Source organism: Urocitellus parryii, chromosome 11 (assembly GCF_045843805.1).
Source record: "Urocitellus parryii isolate mUroPar1 chromosome 11, mUroPar1.hap1, whole genome shotgun sequence".
Classification (NCBI taxonomy): Eukaryota; Metazoa; Chordata; class Mammalia; order Rodentia; family Sciuridae; genus Urocitellus; species Urocitellus parryii.
In genome coordinates, this window is record NC_135541.1 from 26,948,907 (window position 1) to 26,976,832 (window position 27,926).

The 27,926-nt window shown below is 37.7% G+C and overlaps 1 protein-coding gene and 1 pseudogene across 5 annotated transcripts in view; one reads left to right on the forward strand and one right to left on the reverse strand.

Annotated features, from left to right (window-relative positions):
* Foxj3 (forkhead box J3) overlaps positions 1-18,453 on the reverse strand; it is a 113,381-nt gene extending 94,928 nt beyond the window's left edge. For 4 of the 5 annotated variants that reach the window (XM_026410389.2, XM_026410386.2, XM_026410390.2 and 1 more), the window contains exon 1: positions 18,285-18,453. The gene's annotated coding sequence lies outside the window, so the exon portion shown is untranslated. Of the gene's footprint in view, positions 1-17,569; positions 17,797-18,284 lie in introns of those variants that run through there. The other variant, XM_026410387.2, reaches the window with a different exon arrangement.
* On the forward strand, positions 2,937-3,660 carry LOC113197873 (S-phase kinase-associated protein 1-like; annotated as a pseudogene).
* Positions 18,454-27,926: the final 9,473 nt, after the last annotated feature.

A 27,926-nucleotide genomic window follows, 5' to 3' on the forward strand; every position in this document is an offset into this window, starting at 1 on the left:
CTAAAGAACAATTTTTTTAAAAAGTTTTTTAAAAAAAGCCTTTTGCTAAATGAAAAAGTCAGATACAAAGTCACAAAAGGCCACATACTGTATCAGTCCATTTACACAAAATGTCCAGAATAAACAAATCCATAGAAATAGAAAGTAGGTTGGATCTTTCCAGGAGATTTGGAGTGGGATGGCAGGTGGAGAGTGGCTGCTACTAAGTTCTTTCAGGGAAAATGAAAATATTCTGTCTAATAGTGATAATAGCTGCACAAAATCTGGTGAATATTATAAAAACCACTAAATTGGGGCTGAGGTTGTGGCTCAGTGGTAAAGCACTTGACTAGCATGTGTAAGGCCCTGGGTTCAATTCTCAGCACCACATATAAATAAAATAAAGGTCCATCAACAACCAAAAAAAGATATTTTTTTAAAATCACTAAATTGTATACTCTAAAATGAAGAACTTTATGGCATATGAATTTTACCTGAATAACAAAATTAATTTAAAAAATGTATTACATATTGTTTCTTCATCTGCTTATTCTTGTTTTATTTCTAAGTCAGTTCAGAACTCAGGCAAGTAACAATGATCTTACACTCTGAGCCCCCCAAACATCATAACCCTTAGAATCAGTTACCATTTACTACTAATTCTAGATCCTGGTTATCTTTCTAATTTCCTAAATGCTTTAGTCTCAGATTTCTCCATTTTTCACCTAAATTTATTGTCCCTAAAAAGCATCCCCAGTCTCAAACTTGCTGACTAAAGAAAAACAAACATATGTCAATCTTCTCCTTAATAGGCAGCTGACCAGCAACATGAAAATCTCTTAAAAGGTTAAGATTCACACCAAAAGTCAGGATCTTTCATTAGTATCCTCCAAGCTAAAACTTATGTCTCTGTGGCACCAACTTCAGCTGATCATATTATCTTATTCAATTACATTCATAATTTATGTAGTTTAGTAGTATTTTCTCCAAATCCCTCAAAAACCACTATATATCATAAGAGTTTGTATAGAATAACACAAAATAAGGATAGTAAAAGTCAGTCATCCAATATCATGCTAAGTGAAACAAGCCAGTCTCAAAAAACCAAAGGTAAATGTTCTCTCTGATAGGTGGATGCTAACCCATAAGGAAGGGTAGGAAGGGGAAGTATAGAAGTTCACTGGATTAGACAAAGGTGAATAATAGAAGGGAGGGGGACAGGAATAGGAAGGACAGTAGAATAAATCGGACATAACTTTCCTATGCTCATATAAGAATACATGATTAGTGTAACTCCACATCATGTCAACCACAAGAACGGGATCAAAATTGTAATGGGTTGTACCCCATGTATGTAAAATATGTCAAAATACACCCCCTACTGTTATGTATATGTAAAAACAACAAATAAAAAAAATTTTAAGTCAGTCATCCAGTAACAAGTATGCTCCAATACATGCTTATTTACTGCATCACATTTCATTGCCAACAGAAGAATGTGGAATTCCTTCACATCAAGAGTATATCAATAAGTTACAAAGTGTTCAGATTTAGGAAGCTGCTGTTATAACAAACGAACAGTTGAATAATATGCATTATTTGGGGGGGCAGGAGGTGAAATTGGACTGTTTTCAAAAAGTTCCCAAGTTAATTCTTACAAGGGATCTCCTCTTTCCCATCCAGAGATATTCTTTATAATTTACAACAAAATTAAAACAATGATGACTTTTGATCTAAAGATCTACCCTGAAATTTCAACAGTTTCTGTGTGACTTTGGATATATTGTTAATTTCTCTGAGGCTCATTTTCCTCTGCCATAAAAAAAAGAAAACTTCATGCCTCTGTTTACTATGTAAGTAACTGAGAGAGCATCAACATAATTCCAAAGGTAAGAAGTTTCTTGAAAATAAACATTGCCCTAGAGATCAAGAGGCTATTTCTTCTTTTTGAACCTCCTGAATTCAGCCCCATCTTTCAAAAGATTTGAAAAGTATATAACTCACTAAGATCCATGAAAAAACAACTCTTTGATGAAGATTATTTTAACATTATTATTTTTTACATCGTTAGTCAAATATAATCATTAAAGCAGCCATGAAAGTAACCTGTGCTTTAATCAGCCAGTATAAAGGAAATCTACCAGAAAAAGTAGTACACAGAAAAGAATTCTGCTGCATGAGTAGCAATGCGTTGTCCATCTCAGCTGCACTAGGTAAACCTGAAAGCAATGGAGCTAAGAAGACATCTGCTTTCAGACAGATTAAATTTGTGAGGGTGGGTCTGGGGTTTTGGCTCAGCGGCAGAGTGCTTACCTTGCACATGTGAGGCACTGGGTTTGATCCTCAGCACCATATAAAAATAAACAAAATAAAGATACTTTTTAAAAAAATTGTGAGAATCCTCATTTCACCTTGGGAATATCAGAAGAGAGGCCAAACAGAGGAACTTATTTTAAAAACTAATAAGCCTTGAAAAAATTGTACTTCTGACAGCAGCAAGTGATCTAAGGAAGAAAAAAGCATTAGTGTAAGATACAAACCACAATGGATATAAACTGAAAAGAGACTACCACAAAGAGTGGGTTTTGTGGAAGAGTCAGGGTAAAACTTAAAACTGCAAGAGGGTTAAGAATCAGGAGTATGAGAAAATAAAAGTTTAGCCACAACTACATAATGTGAAAGTAAATGGAAAGTGCAATAAAGCCAGTCAATCAAAAACATTTACAGGGCTAGGGTTGTGGCTCAGTGGTAGAGCGCTCGCTTAGCATGTGCAAGGCTCTGGGTTCGATCCTCAGCACCACATAAAAAGAAATAAGTAAAATAAAGATTTTTTTAAAAAATTTACATTAAGAATTCAGGAAAGGCAGTATGGCCTTGTCCTCTATCTTTCTCTTCTGAGCAGACACCATCCTACTCCCCTCAGCCTCTGGTCAGCTTTCTTCTTCAGACCAAACACCATGCCTTCAATTAAGCTGCAGAGTTTTGATGGAGAGATATTTGAAGCTGATATAAAAACTGCCAATCTGTAACTATCAAAACCATGTAGGAAGATTTGGGAATGAATGATGAAGAAGGTGATGACCTAGTTATTCTACCAAATGTTAATGCAGCAATATTTAAAAATGTCATTCAGTGACAAGGTTGACCCTCCTCTTCCTGGGGATGATGAGAATAAAGAAAAATTAAAAAAGAATATCTCCATTTTGGACCAAGAATTCCTGAAAGTTGACCAAAGGACACTTTTGAAATTTATTCTGGGTGCAAACTACTTAAAGACATCAAAGGCTTGCTGGATGTTACATGTAAGACTGTTGTCAATATGATCAAGAGGAAAACTACTGAGAAGGTTTTCAAAATTTTCAATATTAAGGGACTGGGTGCGGATGTAGCTCAGTTGGTAGAGTACTTGCCTTGAATGCACAAGGCCCTGGGTTCAACTTCCAGCAGAAAGAGAGAGAGAGAGAGAGAGAGAGAGAGAGAGAGAGAGAGAGAGAGAGAGAGAGAGAAGAAAGAAGGAAGGAAGGAAGGAAGGAAGGAAGGAAGGAAGGAAGGAAGGAAGGAAGGAAGGAAGGAGGGAATCTTGAGAAAAATATTTTTTAAAAACACTTTAATATCAAAAATTTCACTAAAGAGGAAAAAGCCCAGGTATACAAAGAGAACTGGTGGTATAAAAAGAAGTAAAATATTGTGGCTAACAACCATGACTTTGTAAGGACTGTTCCAAATACCAGTGGTACTGCTCTATTTACAACTGTTAATATTAGTCAAAAGTAAACAAATTCAGCAGCAAATCAGTTAGTTGAATTAGCTGTCCTGACTGCATGTATATTTTGAGTACAGATTCCAAACCTACGGCTAAATTTCCTCTAGTATGAGCAAAAATTTCTCTTATTCTCAATAAAATTAATCTGTGGGTATCTGTACAAAAGGGGCATTTGGGGGCTTCCCTCTTTGTGTAAAATGATTTCTGCCTAGTTTACTGTAAATCAAAACCGCAATGAGATACTACTTCACACTTACTAGGATAACTATTATCCAAAAGGTAAGAACAAGTGTTGCAAACATGTGGAGAAATTGCAATCTTCATATATTGTCAGTGAATGTAAACTGTTGCAAACCCCTTGAAAAAGTTTGTCAGTTCATCAAAGAGTTAAACACAGATTTACCATATGAACCAGCAATTCCACTCCTAGGATATAAATATACCCCAAATGAAAACATATATCCACAGCAAAGCCGAACTAGAATGTTCACAGCAGCATTAAATCATAAAAGCAAAAAAGTGGAAAGAATCTAAATGCCTATCAACTGATGGATGGATAAATGTGTTATATTCATGCAAAGGAATATTCTGACAATTAAAAAAAATGATCTGTGCTACAACACATACAACCCTTGAAAACATTATGCTAAGTGAAAGAAAGACTACATATTGTGTGATTCCATTTACATCAAATATCCACAGTATACTAATTTACATTAGTAACTAGACTATAGATGAGAAGCTGGATTAAATTAAGTAGTTTCTTAGGGCTAGCAGGGAAGGAAGAGAGATAAAAAGTGAATAGGGATTCACTGCTAGGGAGTATGGGGTTTCCATTAGAGGGGGAGGAAAATATTCTAAAATTAGACTGTAGTGATGATTGCACAATCCTGTGAACATACTAAAAAAATACTGAATTTTACAATTTACATAGGTGAATTGTATGGTATGTGAAGTACATCACAACAAAGCTGTAAGAAAAAATAAGTTCAGATCCACCACACACAAATGTTCTTATTTATCAGGTTAGTGCCACAAGATCCATTCCCAAATCCCAAAGCTGGAACAGGAAGGGGAGGGGAAAAGTAAAGACTTCACCAGAAAGTACTCTACAATTAGCTATTATTTTCAAACTGATAACCCCTTGAACCATTCAGTGGGGTCTGTTTTCTGGTAGCCTCCACTATTTCCAAACCATACTATTTACTCACTAAATATGTTTAACAAAGATATATGTACAGTCCATAAAAAGAATCATACACCTGAAAAATTTCTAAATAAAACCACTTTATTTCTATCTAAAAATCAACTCACTGGCTATATCCTTCTCCTCCTAAAACTAGACCAGGGCCAGGAAGAGACAAATGGAAGATGTGAAAAAGGATGCTACTCAACAATCAGCTTCCACTTTTTAGACTTATGTGTAAGAGCAATAAGTGTTAAAACTGAACTAACTTGCCTCTTTTCCCTCCATAGTTTAAAACTAGTATCAAAAAAACAGGTGGCAAATGTAGGGGGAGGGGAGATTCCTGACCAAACATTACAGTGCTGAGCCTTCTTCCAAACCCAAACCTTACTTCCTGCAATTTATGTAAACAGATCACAGGCCACCCTCTTCAAACCAAATCATAACCCAAGCAAATAACACAGGATTCTATTTCTGGGTCTGTCATTAACTCACTGGATAATCCTGAAGCTTCAGTCTCCATACTTTGCTCAATAACTTAACCACAATATCCAGACGCAAAATCAAATCATGTGGTCTAATAAAGAACTCCCCCCCGCCCCAATTTATAGATTTGTTTTTATGGAAAACCTGACAAATGTATATGAGATTAAATCACACTGTATGTTTATATCACCTTTATTGAATATATGAAATATTAAAAGTCCAAAAGAGATCCACTCCAAAAATGTAAACTCTTCCATTTTAAACAACTTTTAAAGTACTCACTAAACAAAAACAAAACAAGCTTTCAGACGGCTAAAGTGTTTTGAGGCTTTAAATCTGAGCTCAGTTATATTTAGAAAACCAAGATGCCACTTCTCTGGATCCTGTATCTTTATCTTGGGCATTTGATTCATGTGCTTTGCCTGGTGTAATTCAAAGCAAGAAATTCTACCATACCCCTAAAAAGAAAACTGAACCTATTAGAACTTACTGGTTGTCAGAAGAAAATGCTGTACTGCAAATGAAAAGATAGTTTGTTATAGTCTCTACTAGTAGAATTGTTTTAACAAAATAAAAATACTTGCCTGCTCCCAAAGTTAGTATAAAAATCAATGCTGATTTCACAAGAATCATTTCTATCCTATTCCCAGAAATTCTGATTTAGGCATATGGGACAAAACAAAGGAAATTTATTAATTAAAAGCTGCCCCAGCCTGGCTCAGTGACACACCTATTAATTCCAGTGATTCAAATGGCTGAGGCGGAAGGCACAAGTTCTTAGCAAGGCCCATCTCAAAATAAAAAGGAATAAGAGAGGTAGCTCAGTGGTAGAGCATCCCTGGTTCAAGCTCCAGGACCACCAAAAAAACCCAAACAAACAAACAAACAACAACAAAAAAAAAAAAAAACAGTTATCTCAGGTGATTCTGACATACCAGTTAATACTGAAAATATCAGTTTAGGTAGAAAGGTTTCATATCATTTACCAATCGTGCTCAACCAATAATGGCTGCCTAGAGTACTTGAGAAGGTCATGTCTAAATACAACCATAAATTAATAGTTGTCACAGCCAAGGTAATGGAGAAGTGGTAATGTGCAAACCATGTTATCTGTCATTCCTGATTCAGACCATTGAATGGACTCTTTTTAAGAAGATTTTTGGAATGCGAGCCAGATCTACATTATTTCCTTTTAACTGAAAGAAACTCCTGATGACTTAAGGAAGGTCGTAAGAACAGGCCTGGTATATGAACCAGGATTCTCCAAATGTTCTTGTTTCCAGTACTACACAGAAAAAGAAAACAACATGATTTCTGCTCTCAAGATGCTTACAATCTTGTTGCTGAAAGAAAATGCTACATGATAATACAAACTTGTGATTAGTTCCACTTGAGGAAGGTAATAGGAGCCAATGGGAAAACTGAGAGGCGAAAACCAGCATAATTTGGAGAATCAATCATGGACTACTGATCAGTATGTGATTAAAATGACACATTAAAAAGATTCCACCAGCAGCATTTTCCAGGGGAAAAAAATGGGAAGCCATCAAGACATGACCCAATGGAGGGCAAACAATCCACTTCGTATTATTTCATATTGTTTCAATATGCATCTGGAATGCTCGCTCCTAGTGAGCCAATACATGTCAAATTAATTGTCATATCTCCCACAGTACCCAGCATATGTTCTGTACATAAAAATATTCCAAAATGCTTGCTGAGTTGATGTAAAGAAAATAATCTGATACATATTTCAAAAGAAATTGTAACAGAATTTAGTACAAGTAAAGAGAAAAAAGACCAGAAGAGTAGAAAAAAATCAAATATGCCAAAAAGTAAGAGAAAAGGACAGGTATGGTTAGGATAAAAGATATTTGAGAAATATAATCAAATATAATATATGAACCTTCCTGAATCTTGATTCAATTAAAAAACCAAACTTAAAAAGGCATTTTTAAACAATCAGGAATTTGATTATGAACTGGATATTAGATGATATCTAAGAAATACTGTAAATTTTGTTAGATCTAATGATGGCATGTGGTTACATAAGAAAATATATTTTTAGAGACACAAACTAAGGTTAAAAAAATGCATGCACAATTTTCTTTAAAACAACAAAAAAGGGGGAAAAGATATTTAAGGCACATGTGGAAAATGTTCAATTTCATTGATGCATAAATGGGATTTCATATACTCTGACTATACCCAACAGGACAGCTGAACTGAAGTATTTGGGTGTTACTTGCTCAACTCTACATTGTACAATTAATTCTTTCTCAGATTTCAGGAAGCTAAGAATGACTAGTACTTCTGAGAAAACAGCCTAGACTCAATCAGAAAAAAAAAAAAAAATGGGCATTCATTTGTTAGCTCTACTAATAGGAAATCTCTCTGAATCTACTCAAAGAACTTCTTGTAAATTAATATGAGAACTGAATATGAGCCAAGGTAGTGACTCAGCTGCTAAAAAAGAAACAAAATACAGTCTTAGGCTTCACCAGAAGAATAGTATCCAGATCAAGGAGGGTAATAGTCCCACGCACTCCACACTGGTTAGTTCACATGGGAGTACTACACTCTGTTTTGAGCAACATATGTTAAGAACACTTACAAGCTACAATGCTCACAGGGATACAGATTAGCAAGTAGAATGAATAAACTGGGCGTGTTTAGCTTAGAGAAAAAAATACTTTCCAACCTTCCATCTCACTTCTACCATACAGACTCATTATAATATTTTCCAGAGAATTTCAAGAGTTGTTAATGGGCATTCAAATAAATGAGATAAACATTTTTTTCTCTAAAAGTCTTATCAAAGTGTTCAATATCCTAAAATTGCTTTATGAATGTCCAAGAAAAGGATGTTCAGTATTTCCCAAACATGACAATTTATTCATTCAAAAAATATTTACAGAGCCCTAATTATTTGGCATACATTTCTCCACATGCTGAGGATACAACAACAAACATTTTTAATACTGTATAGTTTGAGAAACAACCAAACTGGATCTCTTTGTACTCCTCTAACTTTTCTCTTAAAAGTCTTTGATTATGCTCAGCTTACGATGAACCATTTCTAATCTTAATTCAAACACAATCTCCTCCATGAAGCTTTCTTGATCATCATAAGCAAAACACTTCTCAGCAAACCCATGTCTCTTTATCTGTACTCATTCCTTTCAAACAAACTAGGCCTCTTAATTACTGTTGGATTTTTCACAATGCTCAAGGCATTCTTGCACGCCCATGTACCCAAAATATTTGCTGAAAGAATAATCATCTTTAAATATTTGAAAGGTTATCTTGTGAAAGAAGGAAGGCTAGGTCTACTACTATTCCACAAAAAAAAAAAAAAAAAAGAGATGAAGTTAAAAGCAAATGCTGTCTCAATTAGAGATAACAACAAACAAACTACATTTCATCTATCAGTGACTACTAGAGTTCTAAGAGTAGTCCAATGTCTGTCAGTGTTTTAGTGGGCTACCTGACTAGCTTGAATGAAGAATTAATTAAAGATTCTAGGAACCACTGTATCTCTTTATATTAAAGGTAACTTTTGATACAAGCTATCTGTAGCAATATTAAATTTCTTAAAATTTTTTGATTACACATGAAATGTCCTTTCATTTATTAGTATAATGAATACATAATGATGCCTACTATGTGTCATGCAGTGTTAATTCAGCCACACACAACATAATATTTCATATATATGATGGTAGATGGGCCTCATATCATCTAGTGTCATCACAGCCATCTTTATTCAACACTCTCATGTTCCCACAATGATGAAATCACCTAACAACACATTTCCTAGAACATGTCCCCATCATCAAGTGATATGACTATAGAGAACATAAAAAGCAAAAAGGACACTGCCTCCATCCTAGAATAGTGGATATGAGATTTCCCAAAGCAAAGGTGATATAAATCAGAGTGCCCAAGTCATATACCTCAATAAGATCTGCTCCTTAGATGAAGAAATGTTTTAGGTCAATGATCTTCAATATTTTACAAAGAAGCCATCGGCGCCTCTTAAAGCTACCTACCCACAACCCACATGCATTAAGTTCTTCAAAAAAGCAAACCAGTCATTCAGAATGCCTTTCAAGTTAAAAACTAGTAAACAGAAGAAAATGCAGGACACCTCCATATTTCAAGACTATCTCTATGACATCTCTCCCAAATTAAAAGCTGTGGTCTTTGCTTGCTGGGATCTTGCTTCTCATTTGTGTCCCTAGTACTTAGTACAATGCTCAGGAAAGACACAGCAGCAAGTAAAATGATCCAGCAAATGACAGAAATGAGTGAGTACAATGTCCCTGGATTAAAAACAGTACCTTAAAATTAAAAAAAAAAAACAAAAAACCTAACAACTTGTTTTTTCTTTAATTAGACACCTTCCAGGAAAGGCCAGGCACGGTGGTGCATGCCTATAATCTCAGAGGCTAGGGAAGCTGAGGCAGGAGGATCATGAGTTCAAAGACAGCCTCAGCAACTTACCAAGGCCCTAAGCCACTTAATGAAACTGTGTCTCTAAATATAACATAAAAAGGGCTGGGGATGTAGCTCAGGTTAAGAACTCCTGGGTTCAATCCCTGGTACCAAAAAAAAGAAGAAACTTGTCAGGGAATGGAAGCAGATAAATAGATCCTGATGAAAACGTCTAGTTTTCATTACAAACTAGAGTGTTACTGACAAATAATTACTATAAGTAAACCTAAAGTCTTGGGTGCTCCTGAGGGACTATAATTAATTTCCTAAAATTACCAAATTCTAATGCAAAGAAAAACTTATATACTTAACATACTTACAACTTGACCCATTTGATTGACTACTTAGAAAGCAAAACACTCACTAGGAATACTTTTCCCAGTGACCTTGGAAGCTGAGGCAGGACTATCACAAAGTTCAAAGCCAGACTTAGCAATTTAGCAAGGCCCCAACTTAGCAAGACCCACTCTCTAAATAAAATATAAAAGAACTGGGAGAGGGACACGGTTGTACATATCTGTAATCCCAGTGGCTAGGGAGGCTGAGGCAGGAGAATCACGGATCCAAAGTAGGCCTCAGCAACTTAGCAAGGCCCTAAGCAACTCAGTTAGGCACTGTCTCTAAATAAAATATAAGGGGCTGGGACTCAGTGGTAGAGCGCACGCATGAAGTACTAGGTTCCATCCTCAGCACCACATAAAAATAAAGGTGCTGTGTCCACGTACAACTAAAAAAAATATATATTAAAATAAATACACACACACACACATACTTTAATAAAGGGGTCTGGGGATGTGGCTTAGCGGTTAAGCACCCCTGGGTTCAATCCTCGGTACCAAAAGAAAGCAAAATGCTCTGACAGTACAAAGTGTTTAAACTGTTCTTCAAGTCCAAAGATTCACATTTTTCCAAATTGTCATTTGAACTATAAAAATCCCTTGTTTTCTTATTATAAAAAATTAAATAGGCTCACTATAGACAAGATCAAAGGAGAAAATTTAAATTACCCATGTGTTTTCCTCCCAGTCCTTTTTTCTATTCAGTTATAACTTCTTCATATACTGTCAGTCTTCTATCTACCAGGCAAAGCAATAATAGATGTCACACTGTGGCATAATCCAGGCTCCCTCAGTAGAAGCATGTTCCAAGTATAATTTCTCAAGATCTAAATTTTATAGACATGTACTTCTGTAAAATAAGACTGAATCCACTATTTAGCAATCCTTTAAAGTTTCTATTCTGATTCCCTCCCATCCTCTCAAGAATTTTAAAAACAATAAATATGTTTCTAATACTAATACATGGACTTAAATTTAATAAGAGGAAGTTGTCCTCATTAGTTTTATGCCCCCTGGGTTTGTTACTACCATATGTTCTGCACCAAGTAGTCTTGGTCCTTTGGGGTCTCCATAAACTTTCATCTTTACCTCAAAAACCTAAAGTCTATTCCTCATTAAAACTTTGTCATATTTTCAACTAAGAAGAATACAAGACTAGAGCAGAATGCAGGGTGTAAATTCTAGTGTCTGTTCAACTATTAAATAATTGAGTGATACTAAATAAGTCTTAGCTATGCTTCATTTTCTCCATTTGTCAACAGAATATTATTTTCCTGACCTATATTGCAGGGCTACTGTAAGGTTCCAAAATCCAACAGATCAGAGGAAAAAAAAAATGATTTGAAAATACGTCATCCAAATGTGAAGTGGAAATGTTTCAAAAATACACATACTATAAAATAAGTGATGTAAAACATGATTTCCTGAGACACGCAAAGATCACATTTCTAATGCTGATTGCTATCCATGTGTTGGGACAAAACCATCAATCTATGACACATTTTACCTACCTACTGTATATACAGAGTATCACAGATTTACAGACATAACCACATCATCAGAAACTGATGCCATATATCATTCACCTCCTGTCATAACAATCTACTCCATCTTCATTCAAAATGGTCAACCCTCTCTTTACAGCTACATATTTGACTGCTGTGGCTATAATTAATTCCCAAATTTAACAGCAAAGCCACAGAAACTTTTTTAAATTACTTTTGATAATTTAATAAGTTCCCATGTACCCATCAGCCAAATGCTAGTAGCTTAACAATAACCTAGTTCCACCATATTACACTGTCACCCCAATCCCATCTCAGTAAGCAAAGAGAATCTGAAACTGTTATTGAGTTCTAGCAGTCTTTCCCCTTCAACCAATTCTCTCACAAATTTCAAATTATCAGAAACCAGTCCTATTAATGGTGTCAACATAAGATCATGTCTCAGTCTCAGGGAAATGCTAATTCCAACTTATGTTTGAGGTTTACAGTAAGATTACACTGGCACCAAACTCTTTCAACAACCAGAAAATCAACTTAATTTTCTTGATATTATTTACACCACTGAGCAGGACTCTATCTAAGCAAAATTTAGTTACAACTTTTAGCTTTGTACTCCAGGTGAAAAACTGTGCTGAAAGTCAGGTAACTGTATGGTCTCCTTCAGATACAGGGTCACCATGCAAAAGTTGATCAACTCTTCAATGGTATCCATGACCCTCTCTACATGATTTGAAGATAATGAAAAATAGACAACATGGTCCATTTGGGGAGAATCTAAAAATTCCCTAAGACTATATATTAATAAGAGTTCCTCTTAATGCATTTCATAAGTTTGAGTCCATTACAGACTACTTCATCCAGGGATGATGAGAAATAAGTCAGACAGTGCAGTGTTAATATAGGGCCAATTACACCAAAATGAAATCACTTCAGATTTAAAGTAATAATCTTAAAGCAACCAAAACAAACTAGGTATTTATTAAAAACTAATCCTATTAATAGTGTCAAAGTAATCAAACAGGGTCCTAATTATCCTGTCACATATCCACATTTATCCTACATTTTATCTTGTTAAAGAACTAAAGTTTGACACCATGAGTCATTTGCTTTGTGTTTCATTTGTTTTGTTCTGATCCTCCAGAAAAACAATCACTTTGAAAGACATTACATTCTCAGGTCATCAGCTGACACATATGTCAAGTAGAACAGCAGTCAAAGGTACCTAATTGCAAAAGGTTGCTTAAAATAAATAGAATGCCATTGTTATAAATATAAGTACAACATCTGGTTCCATGTAACAAAGCTATTTCCATATCCCAACAGATGGCCCACAGTAATAATGCTTTGCTGATCTGGTTATAACAAATTCTATTAAATCAAAAATCCTGTATAGCAGATGCCTTTTCCAATTTCAGTATAAGTCAATCTCTTTAACCAAAACACTGTGCTTTGGTTCTTATTTGTACACTAAAATCCAGTTATGCTCAGTAAGATGGTCAAAATTTTGGGCAGTTGTTATAAAATACTAGTGTGGTATTTTTCAAGTTTGGAGGTGAAAGAGGTAGAGTACCTCTCTAGAACTGAAAAGCTAAGAGTTCAAAATGGAAAACAAAAAATCACAGTTAAAGGAAGGCTGAAAAAAGCCAACATTTCCGAATAGTGGCAATGTGGAAAACAAAACAACAAAAGTCAACAGTGAAGCTTGAGACGCTATTAGCAGGGTCAAACAAAACGTCTAAATAACATGTATCTCCATAACACTACAGTATTAGTCTTAGGTACATATTTTTAAAATATGTAGATGCAATGTCATTGCATCTCCTGTTTAACTGCTTCTCCAACTATACTCTTATCCTTACTTGAAATATTACCCTCTATTAATTCATAACGAGTAAACAGAACAGTGAAGTGATTAAGAGCTACTTAGTTTGAAAATAGACTGCAGGGGTTCAAATCCTAGCTCTTTCCTTTTCTAGCAAAGTACCTTAGGTAAATTACTTGACCTCTCTGTTCCCATATCCTCATATGTAAAACTCTGATAATAATAAAATCTACCTTTTAGGAGTTGTGAGGATTATATAATAAATGCAAAGTACTTAGAACACTGTTATGTCAATAAGGCCTCAAAAACTGTAGCTATTATTATTATCACTACCACTATTGTCATCATCACTAACCCTCATTTAAGTTCTAAAAGACAGAAATAGCCAGGCACAGTGCATTCCCCTGTAATCCCAGCAATGGTTGAAACTAGTCTGGACAATTTAGGGAGATCCTATCTCAAAATAAAATTTTAAAAAGGAGGCTGGTTGTGATGCTAAGTGTGTTGAGGTCCTGGGTTCAATTCTCAGTACCAAAAAGGGGATAGAAATACAAAATGACTTGTCTATCACACAGCACAAACAAGCAACAAAATGTGATAAATTGTGATTTAAAGTCCCAAATATTAATCATTAAAATTCAGTGATTCCCCAAGTAAGTAGATTTCCCAGTCTGTCTTCAGAAATTTACATGGGAATCTTTCAAGTAACACAGCAGCACAGAATAGTGGAAAGAGCACAGACACAAACTAAGAAAACCTATTTGCTCCACCAATGATTTAAATGTGTCATCCTAAACTTCAAATTGCTTTTTCCTACATTGCAGGGTGTTGTGACATCAAATGAGATAATACACAAGAAAATATACACAAACTATTAAAGCTCTATATGAATGTTCAAGGGCCATGTCCTGGTCTCATCTTTATATCCCTAATGCTTAACAAAATTCATAGCAGAGGTTATAATCTAAAAGAAAAGCCTTGGAAGGGACTAGTAAGGTGAATATCAGATGACAACAGAGAAGCATTAAAACAAATAGCAACCCAAATGTCTATAAACTGATAAGTGGATAAAAATGTAGTATATCCACATCGGGGAATATTATTTGGCAATAAAAAAGAATGAAATACTGATACCAATTACAACATGAATGACTCTTAAACTCTTGACCTCTTTTTGAAAGAAGCCAGACACAAAAGATCTTATGAGATAGTATGATTTCTTTTTTAGGAAATGTTCAAAACTGGCAAATCCGCACACACGGCACATACAGTAGTTGCCTGGGACTGGGAAATGTACAGTGGCTGATAATGGTTACACAGTTTATTTTTGAAATTATATTCTAAAAATTATCGCGGTTATACTTGCACTACTCTATGAATACACTAAAAAACACTGAACTGTATACTTTAAATGGGTGAATTACATGGTGTTTTTTAAAAGAATGACAAAAACTTTAAGAACTGCTAAAACAGCTGTCTTTAGAACACTCGTTTCTTTTTTGAAGAATAAATAGTGAATTTTCCAATATTTGAATAGCTCTGTTTTGTGAGCAAGAATGAGACTGGAGGAAACACCAGGAAAAAATAAATAAAAGTACTACATAAGACTGTAACATCTCTACAGATTCTGTGAAAAACAAATCTGGCATCTTGCTATTTCTTCCCTTCAAAATCCTAAGGTTACGAATTACCTCATTCTGGTCTAGTTTGATAGTCTTTTCACTATGGTCACGGTTACTGTTTCTGAACTTTAAGACTGCATGCCATACTTCTATAACCCTATCTTGTAGAAAATCTTCCTTTCCTTGGCTTCTGTGGAACTCATATACTTCCTGACTCTTCTCAGAATGCTTTATTTACCTATTAGTCTATTATGTTACCCCAAATTCCAAATCTCAAAGCTCTTTTCCTACTCTACTAGTTCCCTCTCAACACACATTTACTCACATGTGTTTTTACCATTACTATATAACCCTGTCACTGAAAAAAATTTATACTTCATCTGACTATTCATATTTGCTAATGATTAAATGCACAAGGTTAAGTAACTTTCCCAAAGTCCTTTCCTGATTATAAAACCTTACAATGAACATTTACTAAATTAAAGAGATGTAAAGCACACAGAATGATGGTTGCCATAGAAAAAGTATTCACTAAATGTTGGCTATTATTTTATTCTCACAACCGCTACCTTATGTCAGGCCTTCATCATCTTATTCTTAAAATTCTAGTCAGTTTCCCCACTCCCAGAACACTCAGCAGACACAAAAGCCTTCCTCAGGAACAGTGTGTATCATCTTACCCTCATTCCTTAGAACCCTTTATCCTTGAAAGGTCCTTTCCCAATATACCCTCACAAATCCTAAACTCACTTATTATTCACCAATTGAGTCTCTTGATATCTTTTGTAAATTTCCACTTCTCTACCTTTGCATATATGCCTTCAATCTCCTGGGATACACCTCTTCCCCTTTGGAAATTCCTCTTTCTCATGTTACATATACTTTTGACCTTGGTTGTACTGTTATTCCAAACAGGAGTTGGATGTTGTTTGGTGATTATAAATGATGTACATACCATTTCTCCAACAAAAGGACAAATCCGTTCCTCTTGGTACAGAGGTTGAAGCTTTTGAAGAGACTCATATTTTATTCTGTGTATCTTTTCATACCAACTACTTCACACAAAGACAACACAGTATTTTGCAGAAGTAAATAAATGCTGACTTATTTTATATACACACACACATATATATGAGCCTCAGAATATACCCAAATGACATTCTCTATTTTCCATGCCCCACCCATACTTAGCATAATGAAAGCAGATAGAATATGTACTTAAATATTTCTAGTCTATATAGGAGACTATACTAACAATTACACCAGATTAAAGGGGAAAGAGCAACATCAAAATGCACTCAAAATGATTGCACCATGTGAAAAACAAATAAGAGAATCCTGGCCATTTTAGTATATAAAAGAGTGACTTCAAAACAGTAAGATATTTTATTTCAACCAAACTTATGAACTAAAAAGAGCCAAAATAAACATGCCCTGGCCTCATCCAAAAAACACCTAATAAAGGCATGAGTAACTCCCCAGGATCTCCAGCAGCACAAAACCAAGAACAAGATTCACCTTAACTCTGACACAAAACCAAAAAAAGAGAAATCTTCAGATTCACATCAGAAATCAAAAAGTTCAATTAATCCACCAGATCAGAAAAAAAAAAATTGAGAAAAGTTACTGATTTTCTATAACTATACGCTAAGGTCTTGAAGGAATAAAAGGTTTCTCTCACTGCTACCGTAGTCTCTTCCCTGTGGAGAGAGCAATCTATGGTCTCAAAGAGCAAAACACGGTTAAGATGGAAATCTTAACCTGGGAAAGACATTAAGAAAAAAAAAAAGAAGAAGAAGAAAGAAAAAGGTTTCAAAACCTGTGTCAAGAGACAAAAGTCTAATAGTACTCAAAAGAGAAGGAAAGTGAAATAAAAGAGCTTCCACGAAGGAGGTAACTAGGTGGAACTATCTAGTGCTGCCTTACAACATATATATGCACATACATGCATACATATGTGTGTATGTGTGTACACATATATGCATTCCCATATGACATGCACACCTTTTCAATAGTAAGCAAAATAAAAAATAAAGTAACATCAGAAAAAGACGTAAAAGATGCCCACCAATCTATAATTCGTTGGCTCTATTCATTCAGGAATTCAGCTAGGAACAACACAGACATGCACTGCAGCAACACAGAATAGAAAAACCTTGGACAACAATATGCACAAAAAGTAGAACAGAGAAATGAAAACTATACACCTCAATGCATCAATACCAAGCGCTTATTCTCTTTTGAGGATTAAGCAGTAGAAAGCAATGATGTCAATGAAACTAACCCTGGTATCCCCTACAGGTCTCAATTTAAGAGAGTACAACTCTTGGTTCTTCCATCTAAACAGTGGGCCCCAGCAAAGCAAACTGACCTTAACACCTTCCATGCCAGCCAGAGAAAATCACACAGGGAAAAATCATCCCGTAAATCTCCCTCTTCACCAGCTGCAAAAATGGAAGGGGGTGGGGGGCACGGGACACTCTACCACGTGGGCAGGATGCAACACACACAGGACAGCAACACGTCCGCATGGAACGGTTGCCTTTGCCCTAATGCCAGCAAAGGACACAGCAACAGGATGGGCGGGAACCAAGGCCCCTCGCAACGGCCTCCTCACCCCAAAGGGCACCCGCCGGGCGCAAGATATTGCCCGCCTTTCTGGCCGAAAAGCGCTCCCGAGCTTGAAGGGAAGCAGCCACATCGCGCCGGGATCGGGGACTACCCCAGGCTAGAACGCAGGTCACGGAGGGAAGGAGACTGTCGCTGTCTGCGGACTCCGCGCCCCCGGGATTCAGGTCCAGCTCCCCCGGGCCCCACCTGGGGGAGGGGCGGGAGGTGCGGAGCTGCCGCTTCCAGCTGAGGGGCAGCAGCAGCTGAGAATCGCCGCGGGGAAGGGAGGGACCCAGCCCTCGTGGCCCGCCAGGCCCCAACCTGAGCCCAGGCCCCCTGGCCCTCCCGCCGCCCACCGCGCGGCGCGCGACGGCTGAGAAGGGACAGGGCGTCTCGCGGAGGGCAGCCCCTGCCTCCGTCGCGGGAGATGCCCCGGCCCCGCCTCCTCGCCCGCCGCCCGGGTGGCGGGCACTCACCTCAGGCTGAGCAGGCCGGGACGGCCCGGCCGAGCCCCCGGCCGCTACGTGCGTCTCCGCCCCCCGGGAAAGGTCCCAACAGCGCCTGGTGCGAGCGGCCGAGGCCCCGAGCAGCGCCGAGAGCGGCGGCAGCAGCGGGAGCAGCCAACATCCGGGGCCGCGCACCCGGAACTACTTCCCGACCCGCTCCCCCTGCCGCCCCCGCCGCCCCCGCCTCCCGCGACGTCGCAGCGCCACCAGCCCAGCGTCGGCGGCGTCACGGCTCTCCGCGGAAGCGGTCTCTAAGCCCTGCGCGGATCCCTCCGCGGGAGCAAGTAGTGCCCGGGAACTTGAGCGGCTCTCTGGGCGCACAGTGGATCTCTACAAGAGGCTGGCAGTTTCGAGCGACGCGGGTCCCTGCGCCCCACAGTGGCGTCCGTGGGGTGAGATCGGGGACCCCATAATGAAGGATGGCAAGGATCAGCGGCTTTGGACCCTTTCCAAGGATTCCACAGGTCCCGTGTTCCAGAGGAATCCTGCCTCGTGACCTCCCCCAGCCCCCCAACCCTGCCACCTCACCGTAGGGACCGGCACCTTAGCCTGTCCAAGAAACCGGACCCCTTTTTCGACCTGGCGCAGCTTGGATTCCGCAGGCCCCAACAAAGGCGCCTTGTACTTTCCTTCAGGACTCCTTTTCAGAACTTCAGGAGGCCAGGGTTCTAGGCCTACCTCTGTGGAGGCCATTCCCCTGCCTAATCATACTTTCCTTCTACTTAAAAAAAAAAAAAAAGGACTTGGAACTCTAAAGGCCCTTCTGATTCACAGGTTCACTGTCCAGGTTATGGTCCTGCTGTCAACAGGTGGAGCATTTAGAAGGGTAGTTGGGTGCATGGTGGACTTTGGAATTTACTTCTACGTCAATCTTCGCTGATTCTTTCTCCAAACTATTAGCACTGATAATCTGCCCTGTAGTTTCACACTTGATTACTTTTGAGGTATTACTTGCTGTTGCTTCAGTTGCGTTAGTCATGTATTCTCCCCACAGCACCAAGAACACTTTTTTTTCCCCAAGAACACTTTTGAACTCAGTAGATAATCAATACATGGATAATCAGGTATTTGTTAGTTGAATATGGGTTGTTTGGATGAAAGGACAGAGACCGGAATGATTGACCCTGGGAACTTTTTTTTTTTTTAACTTCAAGGGGATCAGATAAAGACCTCAAGTAGTTAAAGATCTGAGCCTCTCTATTCCCTCAACAAATATTGAACACCTGCTTTTAGCAAGAATCTCTGGGAACTGGGGATACAGAGTACTCATATATTTCTAAGTAGCGCTCTAGCAATATTCTGAAGTTTCATTTACTCATTCATCCAACAAATACTTGTCCGTCACTGCTAAGTTTGCCAGATACCAGTGCTCAAGATGTATCCATAAACAGAAAAGAAAGAAGGAAAAAACATTTATCTTTCCCTCTTGGAGCTTTCATTTTATAGTATGGGGAGAAAGATGAAAAACACAAGAAGAGAATTACTAAGTATGTTAGAAGGCATTGAGTACTATCGGAAAAAATAGAGTAAGGAGCTATAAAGAATCCTGGAAGATAGGTGTTGTGATTTTAAATAGAACTGTGGTGGGGGGAACCTATTCATCATACTCTAATCAAACTTTAAAGAGGTGAGGGATAGCTGGGGATATAATTCAAAGATAGAGAGCTTGCCTAGCATGCACAAGACCCTGAGTTCAATCCCTAGCACTCCCCCCGCCCCCCCCCAAAAAAAGAGGGAATGAGCCATGTAGGGTGGCAAAAACATCTGAGGAAGTGTTATAAATAATGAGAAGGCCAAGAGATTTGGAAAATAAAGACAGACAATGGAATCTTGTAGGCCATTGTAAGGATCTTGGCTAAAATAGGTCCCTCTTTGAACAGTGGGAAGTCACTCTTACTTATTTTGTTAACAGTAGATGGTAGTAGGGCAATAGTGGAAGCCAGAGGCTCCATTATCCAAGTGCAGAAGATGGCTTGGACCAGGATGACAGTAGTGTGTAGGACAAATAAAATATGGACTCTATACTTGAAGAACTCGTAGTCAAGTGGGAAGCAAGTAGATGAAATAATTACAATATATTATGACAAGGAAAGTAAAACCCAAAAAGAAATCTGCCCTTGCCATCTTCCCTGAGAGAGGATAGAAGTTCCCAAAGCTCCAAATTGCCAAAGGAATTGGAAGGTCCTGGTTCTTTGTTGATCCATTAGGTAGATCCTTGATAACACCTGATACTGGCCATTTTCCCAGCCTTCCACCTCTCAAAGCCCACCTTTTTCTGAAAGGAGTTATAGGCAGAAGAATACTAAAGAACAGTCTGGATCATATATTTAAGGAGATGGACAATGCTGATATTATTCCCATTTGTTAGAGGAAGAACTGAGGACAGTAGTTACCAGTAGTTATGAGAGTAGAGTTAAGGCCACTTGAATGGAGTCAGCCAGGCAATGGAATAGAAGAGAAAAAAAGACTAGTATTTGAACTTAGCTCCAAGTCTGAAGATTTGGGCTTCTAATCACCACCTCCTCTTATAATAAAGTTTTGGGCAGTTCCTCACTTCTCACTTGTCTGAGATTCAGAGGTTCTTCCCTCAAGTGCCTATTCTGGGCTTGTGGGTGATAGGGCAAGAACAAAACAGAGCTGGATGGCTAGCTGCTAGAGTGGGGTAGGGAGGTAGGGATCAGCCACCTTTGGGAAGAAAAGAATCATGAGTTACAGAGTATCAGAAGATGAAGAAGCAATCAGATGAATACCTGGTTCATGCTTAATGAGTAGAATTTAGCTGTTCTTGCCACAAGAACAAAGAGTGGGTAACTGTGAGATGGTGGATGTTGCTCCAATAACATGTTTACTATCTACATGCATCCTATAACATCATGTTGTTCACCTTAAATGTACAAAACTTGTTTGAAAATTTTTTCAAAGAAAAAAAAGGTGTCAAATATGATGGCACATACCTGTAATCCCAGCTACTTGGGACTGAGGCTGAAGCAGAAGGATCATAAGTTCAAAGCCAGCCTGGACAACTTAGCAAGACCCTGTCCCAAAAATAAAGGGCTAAGGGTGTAGCTCAGTGGAAGTACACTTGTCTAAAATGTGTGAGACCCTGGGTTCAATCTCAGCACAAAAAAAATAATTAAAAAACAGGGCTAGGTATAGTGTTCAGTGGTAGTGTGCCTCTGGGTTCAATCCCCAGTAACACCAAACAAAAAAAAAAAAAAAAAAAAGGCAGAGGAGCATACCCATCTCCCAACTTAAAAAATGTAGTGGTCATAAGCAGCCAGGAAGGATTCTAGGATCCTCTAAACTTCTGAGGAGGAAAAGTTGAAAACCAGATTAGAAGGGCAGACCTGAGTTCAAATCTAATATTCCATGATTTATTTCCTGCATGCCAATATCAGGTTAGTTTCTTTTAGTTTATGTTTCCATGCCTATAAAATGGAAACAATAATCATAGCTACCTAGCCAAAGAGATCATGCACAGGCTATCATTAAATAAAATCCCCCAAAGATAGCTGTGATTATTATGTACAAGGCTGAGTGTCAGCAAAGACAAGAGTAATTAGTTCATTGTTGGAAGATGGGAATGGGTTCGGAGATCAGGAGAGCCCTCCAAAAGGAGATGGTATTTAACTCAGGGAACAAATTCTTGAAGTGACACAGATTGCTCAAAGGGAGGAGAATAGAGGTTTTATTGTTTTGTGTTGTTTACAATCTTCTCCCAGCTTCATCTGGATTATAAATTTCCCAAAAGGAACACAGCCCAGAGCTGGGCTGCAAGAGTGCTACAAAAACTTTGATTCAGCACTGGCTGTACTTCAGCAGCAAGATGTTCAACGCTTTACATGACCCACAACCACTTAGACAAATGAGTTTTTTTCTGATCTTTTTCTCCTTTTGTATTTATTGTAAGAGGAAAGCAGAAAATGAGAAATGAATTTAAAATGATCCAAGACCTGCAAGAGGGAGATAGAACAACAAAAGGCATCCCCTTCTATCATCCTCAGTCCTAGAAAAGCCTTCCAGATTCCCTTGGTATCTTTATATATTACTTTATATTTCAAGTACTAGATGCAAAAAAAAAAAAAAAACAACTGTACATAGGCTACTGAGAAGCTTTCAATACCTCTTACTGCTGTTTTTTTAAAAAATATTTTTATTGTTATTTATTTATTTTTATGTGGTGCTGAGGATAGAACCCAGGGCCTCACACTTGTGAGGCAAGCACTCTACCACTGAGCTACAACCCCAGCCCCCTCTTACTGCTATTAATGACAACATTTGGATGTTAGTCACTAGGCATACTTACTTAAATAGCATTCAATAATCATTTATCAAGCACATACTCTATACCAGGCATTGTGCTAAATACCAAGAAGTCAAAAGAGTAAAGAGAAGGAAACATGTAAACAATTTCAGTGCAAATTTGTAGAGATTTATACTTGTGCTATGGAAACAGAAAAGCAAGGCTTATCTCTGTTCTGTTGGCTGGTGGGTGGGCTGGCAGGAGGTACAAAAAAGCTTCACCTTTAAAAGGTAAGGATAAGGCTATGCCTTAGTAAATGAGTAGGCATTTGTCGTGCAGAGACAGGAAAAATTGGGAAGCAGAGAAAAACAGGGCCAAAGGAGAATGGCTTGTATCCACCCAAGGGGTTGTGTGGATACAAGAAAAATAAAGGCCACAGAAGTTATAGTTTTATAAATGCTCTTTAAATACTAGTGGTTGATAGAAATAACTAACTCATGGAGCTAGACCACATTGTTATATTGAAATCATTCTTAAATTGAGTTCCTGCCCTCCAGAAGTTTGGCATTAACTTCAGATTATTATCAGTACGCAAAATGTGATCCTTCCCAAACAAAGACTATACTACTTAATCATTCTCTGTAGAAAGGAATACCTTAGAACATTTCCCTCCAGTAAACAGCTAATATATGTCTACCTATATTTTTTCTTCTCTAATCTAGCGATGAATTTGTATTCATGCACTCATAACATCCTCCAGCCATTCCATCCCCGTTCCTTGTTACCACCTGGCTGAAACCTTGGCATAGCTCTCCTCTCAGAATCAACTGAGCTAATTAAAAATATAATGCAAGACACAAAGGCACTAAGACAGCTGAGCAAACATTAATGAATACATAGATTAAATAAAATATTTACATTATGTGTAAGCGATGGTGCAGATGAAACTTGGGTGGCGCTAGGAAGAGTGAGTCAGAGGATGTTCAAATAGAGTGGGTTCAGGGGAGATCTCTGGACCAGTTACTTAGCAGTATCTTTTGGAATGACAGAATGAAAGGAACCAGCTTAGCAAGAAAAAGATAGCCAAAGCTCGCAATCCAAAGGAGCCTAAAACTCTGGGTACAAATCTGGTAGTTAAGAAACCACTAATTTCAAGTTGTAATGTTATTGGCCTACTTCATACCTAATGAGCTAAATAAGAATCATTAATAAACCTAGATCCTAATGAGAGGCTGATGAGGGAATAGCTAACATTTATTGAGTATTCCTCACGTGACTGGCAACCAGAGAAGGTCCTTTGCATATGTTTTCATTTAATCCTTATGGCAAAACTCCATTTTAAAGAAGAAACAGAGGCTCAGTAGTTTGAGAGTGGCAAAATCAGGATTTGAATCCGGAATTATCTGATTCTAAGCCCTCTGTTCTGCCTACTTTTAAAGACCATCTAAACCAGCAGGGTTGTTTACAATTATATGAAAATTGCAGGCTTGGGGCTGCTAGCCACTGCAAGGTGTATTTACATCCAAATACCACAAATAGAATGTAAAAAGGTCCTCTAGTAGACTATATTATTGTTCCCAAACATTTACTGTACCTCTCAAAGTTGGGTTAAATTTCCCCATTGAGATCATGCTTGGCTGTATGATTTGCATTATCTAATGAAATGTGAGTGGCAGTAGAAGCCAAACTTTGAGGCAGTGTGATGCTCCATGTTTTCCTTTCCTGCTGTCCTGATGACCAGCAATACTCAGGATAGAGGCTAATCCATGAATCTCAGTCCCAAAGTGAAGACAAAGTTTCAGCAAAGCCACAGCTGACCTAGGCTGTGAGAAATGAAAAAAAAAAAAAAAAAAACACTTAGGCCCATTGGGCCACCAAGATCTGGGGATTGTTACTATAGAATAACAGAGCCTCTAGATTAATGGAGACACCTTCCGAATCTCTTTTTATGATCCAAATTTCTGTGTCATCCACAGGTAAAGAGATTGCTTGGGGAGTATGGAGGATGTAGGGAATGGCATGATGGGTGTAATGCAGCAAAAGCCTTTTTTTCCCCAAAAAAGCCTTTAAATACAGGATTTAAACCTCAGTCTTCATCTATAGGATTAGACAAGCCTTATAAGCTAGGTGCCATGGGCCATGTCATGTCCAGGACTTGGGGAAGTTACAGGTAAAGATACCGTTTCTCTTCTTGAGGCAAGGTCCATGCTTATTCATTTCTAAACCTAGCACCCATGACTGTATCTGGCACTCACTAGACACTCAATAGTTTTAATATTTTGTCAAATTAATGCAATAGAATGATCTAGAACTGTAATTCAAATCTCCTAACTCCTCACAAGTTTCTTCCTATGTCATGGTGCATTGCCTACTTAGGTTAGGGGATTATTATTAGTAAATTTTTATGTAATACTTTATAATTTCTGCATACCTCATTTGGTTGAAATACACATAAATTAAGATCTGCAGGGCCTGGAGCATAGCAAGCATTCAACAAAGGCACACAAACCTCACTGAGGGAATCACAAAGTGTGAAGACATTGAAGAGACCAGAGGACTTAGCAATGAGAACTCTAGCTTGAAGTTCACTGTGGATCAAGTTTTTCATGGGACCAGATTAAGAGAACACATAAGTGAAGATTAGACTCAGGCAAACATATTTCAGGGCCCTAAGGCATAATATTTTCCAGGCATCTCCAGAGTACCAGACAGTAATTGAAAAACCTTCCATGGTGGGCTGGGGGTATAGCCCGGTGGTTAAGAGCTTGCCTAGAAGGGGCAAAGCACTGATTTCAATTCCCAGCATGGAAGCAAGGAGGGGAGCCTTCTATGGAATATCATTAATAAAAGTATTGAAGAGAGTCCTGCAAACTAATTAAGACCTGCCAAATCTATGGATCAATCTTTCCAAATCAGGAAGATATTCAACCAATTATACTCTTCACTTAAAGTTAAGATACTACAAATATAATATGCATCTAATTTTAAAATACCGTATTTTAACCTGTAACTTCCCCAATTATGTTGGGCATAATTAGAATATTTGAAGAGCTGAGGCAAAGCAGAGAAATTAAGAGTTGTCCAGTGCATTAAGGTTGACCCTAAAATTTGAACTTAATAACATGTGCGGAAACATTCTTTGTTTATTGGTCAGGATATTACATTGAACTTCTTTTGCTAAACATAACTGAAATCCAGTTGGGCATGGTACTGTAAACTTAAAGTCCTAGCTACTCAGCAGTCTGAGGCAGGAGGATCACTTTGAGCCTGGGAGTTTTTTAAAGATCCTGTCTTTTAAAAAAGGAAAAAGACAGTAAGGGAAGGGAGAAATCTTTGCAACTAAAGTATTTAAGATGAACCAACATTTTGGATTTACTTTGAAATATCCCAGGGGAAGGGGAAAATGCATGATAGATAGATGAGCCAAGACTGATGAAATGTTGATGTCTATGGAATTTTGGAGGAGGGAATGATTGCTTCTATCAAGAAAGGGAGTGGGAAGGGGAATTAATGTTTTACCTTTACAAATTCTCACAATGATTCTCAAAGTCAGAAATTATCTTCCCCGTTTTATAGGCAAAGCAAACTGAGGTCTGGTTCTAGTGAATGGTAATGTAAAGATTTGAACTTCAGCTCTATGACTAGGAGTCCTTCCTTTTACTAATTCCTCATACAAAATGCTAAATGTGTTTTCTTACATTCTGGTATTTTAGCAGAAATGGAGAATTGATTTTTTTCTCAATAATGGTAACATATTTGTAATTCCTTTGTTTTTCACTTTTCCTTAAAGGTTCTCATTTCCATCTTCTGGCAAATATTTTGAATACTTCCTGACACATGAAATTGTTTTCATTTTATTTAATCTAAATTCATGATCCACCTATGGTTTGCTTCCACTATTCAGTGTGGTAAAATAAATGTGGAGTGTTTCTTTTTGCAGGTATTCTCAGAGCATTAAGATTCTAAAAGGCATGCCAACATGCACAAATGTAATCCTTCTGTTCAAGTATCTAAGTATGGTATTTCCCTTTTAATCATTAAGCTGTCAGTATGTGGCCTACTATGCCCTTTCTTCTCATTTACTTTTTTTTCCCTGCTTTACTCTTATAGTGAGGTTTCTTGTTCCGTGCTACCATGAAATATGCCACCTTTGTGTCTATAATTTGCATGTGTATTTTATATGTTTCTAAAATGAAATTTTCAAGAAATGCTGGTGAAATGAAAATCAATTTATCCTGTTAATATTTATTAAATGCTAACTCTACTGTGCTAAATAAGGCTGGGAATACAATGATAAAAGCAGTAGCCAGGGGGCAGTATAGCATAATAGTGATCAAGAGTATGGGCTCCCTTGCCTACAGTTAAAACCCAGTCCTGTCACTCACTAACTCAATGAGTTTGGTTGGGCAAATTGCTTAATCTCTCTAAACCTCAGTTTCCTCATCTGAAAATGAGGATAATAGTAGTAGCTACTGCATAGGTGTTCTGTGAGTTAACTTACCACAAACAGGAAGAGTGCTGAGCACAGTGCTCAGCACATAAGAAGGGTTATAAATATTAACTCTTTGTCTTTCCCTGTGTGATTCAAACAAAAAAGATAGTAGGAAGAAATTTGATCTGATCAGGGAGGGAATTTGATCTGATGGGGACAAGTATTTTACAGAAGAGTTCACAGATATGGAAATATTTGAGCTCAGCCTTGAAAAATGAGATCAAATTTATTGAGGCAAGATAAGAGGGTGATTCTGAGTATAAAGGCTTGGCTCCATTCTTTTAGGCAGGACATATTTGAAGGGCCCTTCCATCTCCCCAACTCCCTAAGGGTCAAGGGGAGAGATCAGATGAGATCTGTATGGCATCTCCTTCTTCTGTCAATTCCTGTTTCCTTTACTCTTTCACTAGGGTTGATTGCAAAAGTACTCTCTCCCTCCCTTTCCCCTTCCCCTCCCCCTCAAGAAAACAATTTTTGCTTATAAAAAGTTCCTTTCAGAATCTGTTTTTCAAGGTATTTAACCTATAAAATCATGAATGATGCTAGGTATAATTTGAAATAGAAATATATCATGTATGTGTACAAAGTAGAAACCTTACTGTGGAGGACTAGCTAGGGAATATATATTAATTTATTCATTAAACCATCACAATGTATTTGTCCAACACTCTACTAAGGAATATATCTAAGTCTTTATTGTACATACAAGATTGTATTGTACATACAATCTTGGATAGATACACTTAATGTTTTAAAAATATGATTCCTTAATCTTCAAAATTTTCATTTTGAAAAACTTGAGATACATAAATGACAAGGAATATAATTGAATTCTCCTATGCCCATCACCTAGCTGCAACAATTATCAAGTAGTAGC